This window comes from Lepus europaeus, chromosome 7 (assembly GCF_033115175.1).
Source record: "Lepus europaeus isolate LE1 chromosome 7, mLepTim1.pri, whole genome shotgun sequence".
In the NCBI taxonomy this organism is placed as follows: domain Eukaryota; kingdom Metazoa; phylum Chordata; class Mammalia; order Lagomorpha; family Leporidae; genus Lepus; species Lepus europaeus.
In genome coordinates this window covers 67692160-67708043 of record NC_084833.1, presented here as the reverse complement: position 1 = coordinate 67708043, position 15884 = coordinate 67692160, and positions in this window count along the sequence as shown.

Genomic DNA, 15884 nt, shown 5'->3' with positions numbered 1-15884 from the left:
TCCCTTAGGCTTAGCTACCAAGTTTAAGAAAGGATAAAAAAAGATAATTGGGGCTTCCACAGGCTTGCCTCAGCCATGATTAAAGTAATTCATTTGTTTATTCAAAAACTATCAGGGCCTCTTTAATAGGCTGAGACTCTGCTTGGTGCTGGATAAACAGTTGTGAACAAAACAGAAATGACTCACCGTCGCAGAATTTACAGTCTGTTGGAGAAGATACAGAATAAGTAAATGTATTATTTCAAGATACGATGTGTGCTGTAAAGGTATACAAAGAATAGATCAAAAAACGGTACTTAACCTTAGACTAGAAGATAAAATGCAGAATCTATTTTTAAAACATTTGCCACATCAGCCATTTGGCATTCAAGTCTTCCTCTATCCTGTTTTTTTGTTAGAGAGTTCATGACCTGGAACCTGGAGACAATGCAGTTTCCAAGATCATCAGGAATCCTGTCTCTTGTGATTTTTGAGGAACCAGAATTGTATTGCTAACGTGATAGCTTCCAAAATAACCGCGACAGAAAAATATCCCAAACTAGGAGACCCCAGGTTCCTGTCCCAGCACCTCCACGAATTTAACGGTGGAGCCTTAGGCACGTGAAGTAATCCTTGTGGCCTGTGGTTATTTCATCTGCAGGTCTCCCATGTTGAAGTAGAAAACTGTAAGGACCTTTCCATTTCTTAATATTCTGTGAATCTGTGCTGGAAGTCAGTCATTATTGGTAACTAATTCAGAGTCTAATCTTTAGACCGCGTCTAGTCCCCTATTTTAGTACCTTCTCTGTCTCCAAAAATGTGTAATGAAGTCAAATCATTGCAAGTTGAGCAGTAGACTGCAGTGTGTTCAATGGTATGTGGGAAAAGCTCCTTCTAAAACACATATTGCTTCTTGCCTTTTTGGTAGTCTTCAGCAGTATATTTCCAAAACTTCCTACTCACTGATTAAAAAAAAAAAAAAAAAAGATTTATTTGTTTGACAGAAAGACAAAAGGTGCAGAGAGACAGAGAAAGAGATCTTACATTCAGTGGTTCACTCCCCAAATGGCTGCAATGGCTGGAGCTGGTCAAGGACTCCATCTGGGTCTCCTATGTGGGTGGCAGGGGCTCAGGCACTTGGGCTACCTTCTGCTTTTTCAGGCATGTTAGCAGGGAGCAGGGTCAGAAATGGAGCCGCTGGGGCTTTAACTTGTACTCTGATAGGGGATGCTGATGTCATAGGCTGTGCTTCACCCAGTGTACTACAGTTCTGGTCCCATCATTCTTTTTCTTGACAGTTGATCACACGGTGAGTATCTGCTTGAAGCCAAGCACCTGCTGCCCATAGAAAGCTACCCATAGAAAGTCATCTTTGACTCAACACTTCTGTTTTACCAATAATTGAGCAAAAATAATCACAGATGTTAGATAAAGATGAGTAAATTCTAAGATTCAGCTATTTCTTGCAAGCAACATCAACAGAAAAAAAAAAAAACAGAATGTCCACTTGTCAACTAATATATAAATATCTTAATTCAACATATAAGAACCATTGTACAAGTATATGTAATGTGAGTAAAAGTATGGGTTTACTCATTGAGGAATGTATATGTGTATGTATATATATATGACATATAAAAATATAAAAATCCTTATAAGAATATAATATTCTTAGAGTACTTTATTTGTGAGGTAAAAGGTAACTTGAGGGTGAATTTTTTACTTGAGTAACCAGTTTCCAGTGAGGGAAAAATCAGATTTGATTTTCCCAAGATTTCCACACATCACCGCAAAATAGTTACCCCAGCAATCCAAGAGAGTAGTCTAAAACTTAGAAATGTTTTTCATTCATTAATTACCAATCTCTTTTCAGATTTTGAGATAGGTGGAGAAAAATAGATACTTTCTGGCCCTTCTCTTGCCTGGGGTAAGTTGTGCTGTCATATTTTTTGGTCTGACAAGAACTTAATTGTGTGAGTGATCCATTCCAGATCTAGATATAACTCACCCTCTGACCCAGCCCAACTTTTTAATTGTCACAGAACGGCCAAAGAACTGTTTGACCTTTTGTCCCTTTCAGACAGGATCTGCCAAAAGACTGCAATATTCAAATTCTCTATAAAGTGGATCTAGACATTCAAACACGACTGAACAGGCTTCGAAGGTGTATTCAGTGAAATGGATTAACTCTACCCATCTTTAAATGTCTTGCTTTAGATAATTATAGATGAAAGATGCTTATTTGGATTGGATTGCTGTTTATTCATATATTTATTTTAGTGAGTGGTGAGGCAAGAACATAAAAATGCAGAGTTGAGAGACAGATTGGCCTGGATTGAATTGATAAGAAATGCGTGGGAGTGTTTTGGCTTCTGATCAATATTTGTATTCAGTCTGCAATCTCAAGTATGTATAATGAAAATAAAATAGGTGAGAGTAATACCTGATTATGATTTCTTATTTTCTAGATTAAACAGAAAAAGAGCAGAAAGCATCCTTCATTACCCTATACTGAAATGATTCAGTAGGGTGTCCATAAGACAGCACTTTCCTGGGTCATGAGCAACAGCATAGAGCTCTAGACTGCCCTCTGATCTGCTGAGGCTCCAGTTAGCTCTCATACATACTTTGGTTTGGAGGCCAGTGAGTTTACAGTCATTAACACACAAGGTTGTTTCTGTAAAGAAGCCACCAAGAGTATCAGTGGTTCTTTAACTGTTACTCAGGCTGCTAATCATTGAATTAACATAGCTCATGACTTCAGTAACCTAGAATGCCTTTACCATTCACAATTATTAATGATGTGACTCATTTGGATATTGCTTTAGAATTTATAAAATTCTTTCATGTATTTTCCTAGTTTGCAGGACAACATAATGTGGACTTTGTTCCTTTATACCTTACTGGGTTTGGAATTCCTTTGGCTTAGTGCAAGATTAGTTTATTTGATTATAAAGATTCAGAGTTACTAATACTGAGAGAAAAACTACAAATAAATTCAGTACACATTCTAGTAAAGAGAAACATTGAAGTAAGATAAAGGGTACTAGGTCTAGCAATGTACTTAAGCTCACTCTGCCTCAATTGTTTTTACCCCAGTTTTTTGTTTCGTTTTGATTTTTAGGCAGTATATATATATTTGCCTTGCCTTCCTCTTGGGTTCATCCTAAGTGCAAGAACATTGGTGACACTATTACTACTCTCCCCTAAGTGATAGGCCTTTGATATTTATTTTTAAAACAAAAAGTATTTACTTATTTATTTATTTAAAAAGCAGAATGATGGAAAGGGCTCTCCTTTCTCCAGAAAAAGTTCTTCTGTCCTCTGGTTCATTCTCCAAATGGCTGGAACAGCCAGATCTGGGCCAGGCTGAAGCCAGGGTCCTGGAACTCCATCCAGGTCTCCACATGGCTGGCAGAAGCCCAAGCACTTTGGTCATCATTCGTCGCCTTCCTAGGTGCATTAGCATGGAGCTTGATCGGAAACGGAGCAACTGGGACTCAAATTGGCACTTTTGTGGAACGACAGTGTCAAAAGCAGCAGCTTAACTCTGAGAGCAGATACTTGGGCTGTACAGCAAGTTTGTTTATGCTACAAGTACACATGTGTGCAGCTGGAACTGTATTTTGTATAACGTGAGCTGTTTAGAATTGTCTTTCTTTGACTTTTAACCTCTGCACACTGGCTCAATAAGACTTGCTGTTTTCCTAGGACCCTAATTTTGAAAAATCTCCTATTAGAGATCATATATCCTCCCTTACCTATGTTTATATAAATGACCCTCCTCTGTGTCCCAATTCCTAGTAATTTGTGCGCTGTCCCTTCAGTGAATAGGGTCTCATTAGCTTAGGAGAGAACTTTTTCTGTCCTTAAAACCTGCCTTCTATAGCATGCAAATTTAACAGATTAAAAACACAGCCACCCTTCTTCTCTCCAGCCTTCTCTAGAAGTGAATCTGTCTAGCTGCTCACCTGGACAATCTGTCCTTCTCCTGAAGTGTAGCACCCCTATAGCTTTTCATCAGGCAGTATACCCTTTATATATTCATTTATGTGTTTGTTTGTTTATTTGAAAGCAACAGAGAACGAGAGGGATCTTCCATCTGCTAGTTCACTTCCTAAGTGGTCCCAACAGCCCGGTGTGGTCCAGGCTGAAGCCAAGCAGGGACCCAGGTATTTGGGCCATCTTCCACTGCATTCCCAGCCTCATTATCAGGGAGCTGGAACAGAAGCAGAGTGGCTGGACCTGAACTGGTACTCTGATATGGGATGGTGTCGTCTCAAGCAGCAGCCTGTACCACAGTGCTGGAGCATTGTATCCTTCAATGGGCCTTTCTGTTGGTAGGTGAAAGCTTCCCTCTCCTGTTCACCCAGCTGCCACTCAAGTTTCCTGTGAACTAGTCTTCGTATTACAAGAGCTTTAAAGCCTGTGGTGCCTCTTCCCTCTCTCCCTGAATGGCCTGTAGTATTTGCCTCACTTCCTAGTATGTACAACTGCTAAGAAATCTAGATTTCAGTTTCAGGGTATTCTGAGACAAACCCAGCCCATTCATCTGGGGATTGCAGACATGGGCTTGGGTCATACACAGAAAGCATGAATACTTTTGAAGAACAGTAAGTTCTTTCACTGAAGGCTTCCACCTGTACTTTTCAGTACTCTCAAAGGCTGGGTATATAGTTGACCAGTGATCTCTTTTTGTGTCATTTCCATCTGCCACGTTCCACATTGCAGGCTTTTACATCAGCAAAGTGTTGGATTGGATTCAAGGCAGAAAACACGCTGGGTCTGGTATCTTGAGAAAGGGTGGCAGACGTAGATAGAGAAAACCCTGGCTTAAGTCTCATGTTCCAGTTAGCAGTGGTGGAATCCTTAGCAAATTATTTCATCTCCAAGCCTGTGAAGCCATCTGCAAGGTGGGGGTACTGCTCATCTCACAGAGTGTTGTGAAAAAGCAAGGAAGACTGTGTGAAAGGGTTTTAGGTGCTGAAAAGCACCTACAGAAAAGGTCTCCTAAGGGAAACCTTAGGAAAGCGAAAAAATACTATATGATCTCAGGTATTTATTCATGTTGAGTTGAAATATTTTGCAGCAGTTAAAAATTATAAGTGTTGAAAATTTTTAAAAATTTAAAATGGGAAGTTTGTGCTTGCAGCAGTGTAGAAACTACATAGACTAGAAGAATATGGAAAAGATGAAACAGCTGTCACAGGGCAGTGGAATTGAATGGTTTTTTGTTTAAAATCTTTTAGGTATGTTCAGTTGAGCTCAGTAAACTTTTATTGAGTGCTTTCGGTGCCACTCCCAGTGCTAGATTCTGTGAATTCAGAGATAAAATGGACAGGCTTCCCACCCAAGGGCTCCCATTCTGTAGTCTTGCCCCAGTTTGTTGTGTCTACATAGGAATCACAGGGAAGATGATTAGAAAATTTGAATTACCTGCTCCTACCCTGGAAGGGCCGTCACTCTGATAATTCTGATGTAGATCATTTAATTCCACACTATGAGAAACCTTTAGTGAGGTTTTAATGATTTTATGATTAGAGATGTTATGATTATAAAACACTCTTGCTGCTTGAACATGTTACTGGGTATAGTTGTTCTTTCTGCCTGAAAACCAAGACTGGGAAAGCAGCCTGCAAGGGATAGCCCTGGGAAGCCATGCAGCACAGGCACTGCCACACCTCCCAACCTTCCTCTCTCTTCCCGCCCAGTCAGGCTATGATCCCCCTACCCCGCCCCTCCTCGCTCCTGTGTTTTCTCCTCTGTGTGCTTGTGATTCGTCCTCTGCCTACAATATGTCAGCATCCAGCTGCTTCCCCTTCCTTTCCAGCCCACTCCCCCAGCCAGACAGGTCAGTGTTATTGAAAACAACAACTTACCTAGTTTACTAAATGCTAACTTATGCTGGTTAATGGTTCTCAAAAAATAGCAGTTGGCTATTCATTGATCTACAGTCGCGCACACACACAAAATCCTTTGTGGAAACTTTTGTATCTTTGTATTTTACTGTCATTTAGCTCTTGATTGATTTTTTTCCAGTGAATTAGCAGCCCCCAACAGAAATTTTTACAAATCCCCTACTCATATTCCTGTGCTGCCCACACAGTTGGGGTGTACCCTGCACCCTGACTCAGCACTGCTTCTCTCGACTTGTCTGTGTGTGGGCTTTCTTGGGCCACACACCTGTCACCTCTCAGTCACCCAGAATCAAGATATTAACAGCTCTGATCATACTGCATGAAATTATGAGGCTTTGTCTCAACAGTGGTGCCACTCCAAAATGCAGCTCGGATTTCTGAATTTTCATGTGTTCCTGGAGAAAACTTTGGTTCTAAGGAACCAAATATGGGACAGTGGCTTCCAGTACCCCTCCTTTCCTCTTGCTCCCTGAGCACCTGGTGCAAATGCCGATTGTTCCCTGCTGCCATATACCTTCTCTGCCAGTACATGAGCTCCAAGATGGCAGAGATAAGAATGCATTCATCCTCAAATCTGCATGCATTGGAGAGTGTCTAGCACAGGGTAGGCGCTCATTAAAGCTACGAATGAATAATCATTGAGGTGACCAATAATGTGTCCATCAAATGAAAATATTCCTTAAAAAAAGAATTCCAGAAACTGGCTTCTTCTCTTTAATTATCAGTTTAAAAATGTATTAAATATTTCAGACACTTAAAAGGGAACACAAACTAAGACTGGAGATACTCCCAGGCGGTAGTCAAAAGCAATTATGAGTTCAACTAGTAATCTGTCCTTAAAATCTCTTACTGAGTGTGATTTCTCTCCTGGCACTGTTCCTGGTGTATAATAACTCCATAGAATCCTTCTCAAGAATATCTCTGTTCTGTTCATCATCTTATCCCTAGCACCTGGACACGTGCCTTACACACAGTAAGTGCTCTGCAAATAATGTTGTATTCAATGGATAGAAGAAATTCAGAATCAAGTCCCAGATGAACTTGAAGTTGCTTAGATTTTCAGTTAGCATTTTTCCCACTTTGCTTTCTAACCTAGAAAAGTTTCTTGACTCCAAACTGAACACATCATCTAATTCAACAAATAATAATTGATGTCTGTACCATACCCACCTACATGGAGTGCTTCCAAACAAATTAAAACCAAAACCCGGGGCTGGCATCATGGCATAGCAGGTAAAGCCACTGCCTGGAAAGTCCTAACTGCTCTACTTCTAATCTAGCTCCCTGCTAATGGCCTGGGAAAAGCAGCGGAGGATGGCCCAGGTGCTTGTGCCCCTGCCACATGTGTGGGAGTTCTGGATGGAGCTCCTGGCTCCTGACTGCAACCTGGCCTGGTACTGGCCATTGTGGCCAGCTGGGGGATGAACCAGCAGATGGAAGATCTCTCACTCTCTCTTTCTGTCTCTCGTAAGGTTTCAGTCCCAAACAATTGGTTGATAATTTATCTTTGCCCACAATCCTTTGAACCTAACTTTATGATATTGTTGTCTACATATTACTGTAGATATAACTGTACTTCAAAAAATTCATGGAACTCATGGCAGGGAGGAGCATTGTAGACCAGCAAGTTGAATCACTGCTTGGGATGCCACTTCCAATATCAGAGTACTTCCTATCCAGCTTCCTGGTAGCTCAAGAACTTGGGTCTCTGCCACCCATGTGGGAGATCTGGATGTGCCTTTTTCTTTTTTTTTTTTTTATCTTTTATTTAATGAATATAAATTTCCAAAGTACAGCTTATGGATTACAATGGCTTCCCCCCCCCCATAACTTCCCTCCCACCCGCAACCCTCCCCTTTCCCGCTCCCTCTCCCCTTCCATTCACATCAAGATTCATTTTCAATTCTCTTTATATACAGAAAATCAGTTTAGTATATATAAATATTTCAACCGTTTGCCCTCACATAGCAACACAAAGTGAAAAAATACTGTTGGAGTACTAGTTATAGCATTAAATAACAGTGTACAGCACATTAATGACAGATCCTACATGATTTTTTTTTTTTCTTTTTGACAGGCAGAGTGGATAGTGAGAGAGACAGAGAGAAAGGTCTTCCTTTTTGCCGTTGGTTCACCCTCCAATGGCCGCTGCGGCCAGCACATCTCGCTGATCCAAAGCCAGGAGCCAGGTGCTTCTCCTGGTCTCCCATGCGGGTGCAGGACCCAAGCACTTGGGCCATCCTCCACTGCACTCCCGGGCCATAGTAGAGAGCTGGCCTGGAAGAGGGGCAACCGGGATAGAATCCGGCACCCCGACCGGGACTAGAACCCGGTGTGCCGGCACCGCAAGGCGGAGGATTAGCCTGTTAAGCCACGGCGCTGGCCACTACATGATATTTTTTTTTTAATTGATTAATTTTCTATGTAATTTCCAATTTAACACCAAGTTTTTTTTTTTCATTTTCAGTTGTCTTTATATACAGGAGATCGATTCAGTATATACTAAGTAAAGATTTCATCAGTTTGCACCCACACGTAAACACAAAGTGTAAAAATACTGTTTCAGTACTAGCTATATCATTACTTCACATTGGACAACACATTAAGGACAGATCCCACATGGGATGTAAGTACACAGTGACTCTTGATGTTGATTTAACAATTTAACACTCTTGTTTATGGTGTCAGTAATCTCCCTAGGCTCTAGTCATGAGCTGCCGAGGCTATGGAAGCCTTTAGGGTTCGCCGTCTTCGATCTTATTCCGACAGGGTCATAGTCAAAGTGGAAGTTCTCTCCTCCCTTCAGAGAAAGGTACCTCCTACCTTGATGGCCCCGTTCTTTCCACTGGGATCACACTCGCTGAGATCCTTCATTTAGGTCGTCGTCGTCTTTTTTTTTTTTTTTTCCAGAGTGTCTTGGCTTTCCATGCCTAAAATACTCTCATAGGCTCTTCAGCCAGATCCAAATGCCTTAAGGGCTGATTCTGAGGCCAGAGTGCTATTTACGACATCCGCCATTCTATGAGTCTGCTGTGTCTCCCCCTTCCCATGTTGGATCCTTCTCTCCCTTTTTGGTTTTATCAGTTAGTATTAGCAGACACTAGTCTTGTTTGTGTGATCCCTTTGACTCTTAGATCTATCAGTGTGATCAATTGTGAACTGAAATTGATCACCTGGACTAGTGAGATGGCATTGGTACATGCCACCTTGATGGGATTGTATTGGAGTCCCCTGAGGATGTGCCTTTTTCTTAATTTAAACCTGCCCCAGTCCTTACGAGTGATTCAGGGGATGGAAGATTCTGTCTCTATCTCTTGCACAGCCTTTCAAGTAAATTTTTAAAAATTCATTGGAAAATGGGTATAAACGATAGTATGTCCTGGGGCCAGTGTTGTGGTATAGTGGGTTAAGCTGTCTCCTGCGATGCTGGCATCCCATATGGGCAACAAGTTGAGTCCTGGCTACTCCGCTTACCCAGCTCCCTGCTAATGCTCCTAGGAAAACAGTGAGGATGGCCCAATTGCATGGGCCCTTGAACCCATGTGGGAGGCCTGGAAGAAGCTCCTGGCTCCTGGCTACAACTAGGCTTCAATCAGCACTGGCCACTGGGGCCATTTGGGGGGTGAACTAGCAAATGGAAGATCTCTCTTTCCCTGTCTCTCTCTAACTGCCTTTCAAATAAGTCTTAAAAAAAAGAGAGAGAGAGAGAAGAAAGCATATATTTTATTTCTATTAAAATACAAAATATCAAATATACATGTTACTTAGGGTGGTTATTTATGTTCAGGTTATTCAATTTTTAATAAGGATTTTCTGAGGCCCTACTGCTGTAAGTTCAGCACAGGCATACCAAGATAAATAAGACCAGATTCTTAAGAATTTCAGTGTCTTTCTGAAGAAATACTTGTTGGTAGACAAATATGAGGGGCCTTCAAAAAGTTCATGTGAAGTGTGCACTTTTTTTTTTTAAGATTTTTTTTTATTAATTTGAATGGTAGAATTACAGGGAATGGGGGAAAAACAGAGATCTTCCATCTGCTGGTTCATTCCCCAAAATGGCCAGAACAGCAGGGGCTGGGCACTTGGGCCATCTTCCACTGGTTTCCCAGGTGCATTAACAGGCTGGATTGGAAGTGGAACAGCTAGTGACAGCTTAACCTTCTAGGCCACAATGACAGCCCCTACATTCTGAATGTTTTCCTAAAAGTTTAAACAGATAGATATGTCCTGAAAGACACAAGATTGGTTTTTGTGTCTGTTAAATACCTGTAGAGGTGTCTACTTAAATATCAAACTTACCCTTCCACTAAGAATTCCCCTACACTAGCCCACAAATCCATAGCAGACATAGTAGGCACCTGAGCTTCCCTTACTGATTGGAGTAGGGGTGAATACCTGTCCCAAAATAGACCAGTCTCGGTTTCTCTTGAGAAATTGGGACTGAGAGCACTGTACAGTATGGACTGGTTGCTTGAAATGGTAGCTTTAAGGCAGACATGTACCTTATAAGATGGAGAAAGAGTCTACGGAGAAAAATAAATGAAGGCAGGATGTTTAGAGATGAAAAACTCTATGGCCAGGGGCCAGCGTTGTGGCATAGCAAGTTAAGTCTGCCTGTGACATATATTCTAAATGAATATCGGTTCAAGCCCTGGCTGCTCCACTTCTATCCTGCTGCCAGCTAATGCATCTGGGAGAGCAGCCGATGATGGCCAAGGTACCTGAACCCCTGCTACCACATGGGAGACGAGGATGGAGTTCCAGGTCCCTGACCATAGCCTGGCCCAAACCCAGCCCCAGCCATTGTAGCCATTTGGAAAGTGAACCAGCAGATGAAAGATATTTCTCCACATCTTTCCCTCTCTCTCTGTTAATCTCCATTTCAAATAAATAAATAAAACTTGAAAAAAACGGTGGCCAACATTTTGCATTTTGGTGTAGCTGGGGAAGCTGCAACCTTCAACACTGGCATCCCAGGGAAAACAGTGGAAAATGGCCCAAGTGTTTGGGCTCCTGCCACCCACATGGAAGACCTGAATGAAGCTCCTGGCTTCCAGCAGGCCAAATACTGACTGTTGCAGCTATTTGGATAGTGAGCTGTACATGGAAGATCTATCTCTCTCCCTTTCTATAACTCCTTTTTAAATTTTTAATTAATTTTTTAAAGATTTATTTATTTGACTAAGAAGGGGAGGGGGAGAGAGGTATTCCATCTACTGGTTCACTCCCCAAATCACCAAAATGGCCAGGGCTGTGCCAGGCCAAAGCCAGGAGCTTCTTTTGGGTCTCCCACGTAGGTGCAGGGATCTAAGCAGTTGGGCCATCTTCTACTGCTTTCCCAGGAGCACTAGCAGGGAGTTGGATTGGAAGTGGAGCAGCTGGGACTTGCACCTGAGCCCATATGGAATGCTGGCCCTGCAGGCTGCGGTTTTACCTGCTACACTATACCACAGTACCAGCCCCACCTCGCTTTCTTACCAATAGATTTCCCAGTTGAGCTTAAGTGAGTTTGAAATGGGTATCTGCTGTTTTCAACTAAAAGAAGGTAAGTTGGTTGCGCTGCAGCTCAATAGTCTAATCCTCTGCCTGCAGCGCCGGCACACCAGGTTCTAGTCCCGGTCGGGGCGCCAGATTCTGTCCCAGTTGCCCCTCTTCCAGGCTAGCTCTCTGCTGTGGCCCGGGAGTGCAGTGGAGGATGGCCCAAGTCCTTGGGCCCTACCCCAGCATGGGAGACCAGGAGAAGCTCCTGGCTCCTGGCTTCGGATCAGCGCGGTGTGCTGGCTGCAGCGGCCATTGGAGAATGAACTAATAGCAAAGGAAGACCTTTCTCTCTGTCTCTTTCTCTGTCTACTCTGCCTGTCAAAAAAAAGAAAGAAGGTAAGTTAACACTTAACAGAAATAAGTCTCATTACTTTTCTAAGTCTCTTTGCCTTTTCGTTCCCTTTACACCCACATATTATCCCAGAATATATGTTAATCAGGAAATTGTGTAGATGGGGAATTCCCCGTAAGATGCTGTAGGTGGGTAAGTGGCTTCTTTGCTTTTCATGTTTCTTTGTATCATTTTTTAAAAAAATATTCAGAAAGGAAATGAACGGAGACTTACTTATAGAGGGGATAGCAAACATCAGAGCTTTTTGGAACTACATAATTGAACTAGAGAGGTTTTGAAGAACCAGTACATTTGGCAGCTTCCCAAAGCATCTATTTTTGAAGATTCTGCCTTCTAGAAGTGTACTAAGAATGTTTTTGTCATGGGCCTTAGCTGTAGTTCAGACTAGTTAAAACTAAAAACTGAAGAGACCAAATAAACAAGTGTGTGTCTAGAGCAGCTAGATCCTGCTCTTAGACTGGCCATAAACAACGGTGACCAACCCTATGGATGTACAGACCTTGTTCCTCAGAACCAGTTCCAAATATGTGTAGGACTTTGTGTGCCTCGTGCCTTCCACCCTGGTATGCCACACTGAATATAGTGCCCACATAAAAGAAGAAATTTGAAAATACGTGTGGAAAATAGAGGGGAATTGTGAATTGCTAAAAATCATCATTTGGTTCAGGAAATTTTCAGAGGAAAATCCTAGAATGTTATGAAAATATTGAATTATAATGATTGTTGCCAACATATTTCTGACCACTCAAGGAAAAGGGAGCAACAGTAAGTAAGTCTGCAGCTCTTACTGTGCGAGGAAGCTGGACTTGGACATGGAGTGCAACTACTCTTTTTTTAGCTAATTGTGTTAAATGTGCCCCATAACTTCTAAGCCCAGTGGGGCTGTCATTTAGAAGGGGGCTGAAGGGAAGCTGTTTTAATTCTGGCTTTTGTTTCAGCCACTAAATGTAATGCCACATGATTGTTGACCCAACAGTAATCCAGTTAAAAAACAGTCTTCAGAGTTACTACATCATCAAAATTAACCCTGATTACATCAAATTATGTTGAAACAGACCACAGCTGTTTGCCCTGGTGAAGCAACTGCTTGAGAGCTCATCCAGAAGATACATCTGGGTGTCAGAAAGATACATTTGGGGTTTATTTTTGTTTCTCAACAGAAATGTAGGAGAGAGACACTGTGTTCTGCCCAGAGTGTTTGTTGGGAGCTGACAACCTTGTGATTCTCCAGCAGACAAAAATTGTCTTGGTTCCCAAAGGCAGGGGACTGGTTTGTTTCGGTTTTCTGTAGGAAGGAGGTAAGAAGAAGGAAATACAAATCTGTTGAGTATTGTTCTTGTCAGCAAAAAAAAAGGAGACATGACCAGGGAGAAGGTGGTAGGGTTTTATGGATGAACTAGAGTTGGCTTGTACCAGTCCTTGAGATTGCTCAATTGTAGAAAGTTTTTGCAAGCTGTTTGTTAAAAGCAGCATTATTAAAATGAAATCGTGGTGCTTCCAGAGAGCTGAACCTGTGGAAGGTGGTGCCTTCTCCCATCCCTTGCTCTATGCCTCTTCCATCCTCATTTCCATGCCATGCGGGACTCTGTCTCACATTTTTACCCTGTGTCCAGGGACTTGTCCTGCTTTCCCCAAAGACAGAATGAATGCACCCAGAGGAAGGCTGCCTGCAAGGAACAGTCCCTGCCCCTTCTGTCAGGGTGCAGCTGCGTGAACAGTTCTTGCCAAAGGCATATGAGCCAAAATGAAGCCATCTTTTCTGTGCTAGGGTTTGGAGAGAGCAAGAGTGCCTTCTGTACTATGTTTTTCTGCTTTGATTGGGCTGGAGACAGGACTAGGATCCTCAGCAATGGAAAGAACCTGAGACCCTAAATTGTCAGGTTCCAGGCCTACCTAGCACATTTGTCCCCACCTCTGGAAGAACGCCATCACCGTGTAAGAAGCTAGACCAGCTGAGAGCCTGCATGGAAAAAGACCTGGTGCACTGCACAGGAAGCTACCTTAGACCCTCTCACCCCGGGAATCATTTTAATTAAGATCGTTGCCAATTTTGTAAATTAGCTTAGATAAAAGTAAATTAAATAACCCTCAAATCCACTTAACGGACATTTAAGCTCCAGGAAGGCAGTAGAAGGGAGCAAAATGTAAAGCTGTCATTGCCTTTCACCTTGACTTCTGGAACTGGCTCTTCTCCTTCATTTACTGGGAATACCTGTCTTATGTGGACCTCAACAAAGTAAAAATGCCATCCTGTTAAATATAAAAGACTTACTATCATCCTTAATTTTTATGTTTAAAAAATGGTACTTTCTTCTTGAGCTCCAGTGATTATGTCTTGTACACCAGCTGTGGTGTATGCATCCCACTTTGGGGAACACAGATCTAGTGAAAAAAATAAACCAGTATGGAAGCATAATAAAAGATTATGGAAAATGAGACCAAACATATCAGTTGTGGAATTGAATACAAATTGTCAGAAAATTTAAGATCAACTTATAGTTAGGAAATGGAAAATAGGGGTGGACATTTAGCCTAACAGTTAAGATGCCTGGGTCTAGCATTGTGGTGTAATGGGTTAAGTCGACACTGGCATCCCATATGGGTGCTGATTCCAGTCCCAGCTGCTCCACTTCTTATCCAGGTCCTGGCTAATGTGCCTGGGAAAACAAAAGAATTTGGCCCAAGTGCTTGGGCCCCTGCTACCCACATGAGAGACTGGGATAAAGCTCCTAGCTTCAGACTGGCCCAGTACCAACTGTTGCAGCCATTTGGGGAATAAACCAGTGGATGGAAAAGATTCTCTCTCTCTCTCTCTCTCTCTCTCTCTCTCTCTCTCTAATTCTGCCTTTCAAATAAATAAAAAAAAATTTTTAAATCAACAGTAAGTGTTGGAGAAGATGGAGATCATTTGAACCCCCTATACATTGCTAATGGGAATGTAAAATGAAGCAGCCATGCTGGCAGACAGTTCAGCAATTCCTTAAAAAGTTAAAGAATCACCTTACAGCCCAGCAGTTCTACACCAAGGTATATACCTAAGAGAACTGAAAACATGTTCATACAAAAACTTGTGCATGAAGGTTCATAGTACTATTATTTATAATAGCCAAAAGGTGAGAACCATTGAAATATCCACCAACTGGTGATGGATAAATAAAACATGGTATAGCAGTATAATGGAATATTATTCACCCATTAAACAGGACCAAAGAACTTGTAAATGCTGCAATGTAAGTGAACTTTGAAAACATATGAAGTGAAAGAAGATACAAAAGGCCATATAGTGTATGTTTCTAGATATACAAAATGTCTAGAATTGCCAAATCCAGAGAAACAAAAAGTAGGTCAGTGGTTGCCAGGGTGTGGCATTGGGGGAAAAGGGAGTGATTGCTAATAGTTAAAGAGTTTCTTTGGGAATAATGTAAATGTTCTGAAATGAGCAGTATGGTTACAAAATCAGTGAGTATATAAGTACTAGAAACCACTGAATTGTATACTTTAAAATGCCAACTTTTATGGTATATTAATGATATTTTAAAATTCAGTCATGTGAGCTTATAATTAACAATTTATATTTTTTATTAAATTTTTATTTATTTATTTTGACAGGCAGAGTGGATAGTGAGAGAGAGAGACAGAGAGAAAGGTCTTCCTTTTTGCCGTTGGTTCACCCTCCAATGGCCGCTGCAGCCGGTGCATCGTGCTGATCCGAAGCCAGGAGCCAGGTGCTTCTCCTGGTCTCCCATGCGGGTGCAGGGCCCAAGCACTTGGGCCATCCTCCACTGCACTCCCGGGCCATAGCAGAGAGCTGGCCTGGAAGAGGGGCAACTGGGATAGAATCCGGCGCCCCGACCGGGACTAGAACCCCGGTGTGCCGGCGCCGCAAGGCAGAGGATTAGCCTGTTAAGCCACGGCGCCGGCCAACAATTTATATTTTAAAAATGAGAATAAGTACCCCAACTCATCACTTGGTAATTATTTTACATTTTACTGTTACCTCTGCTTTCATCATTATTTATATCTTTTTGTATCTTTATGTTGGAAGTACTAAATAATGGTGTATTACTATGTGTAACTATGTATGTCCTACTTCA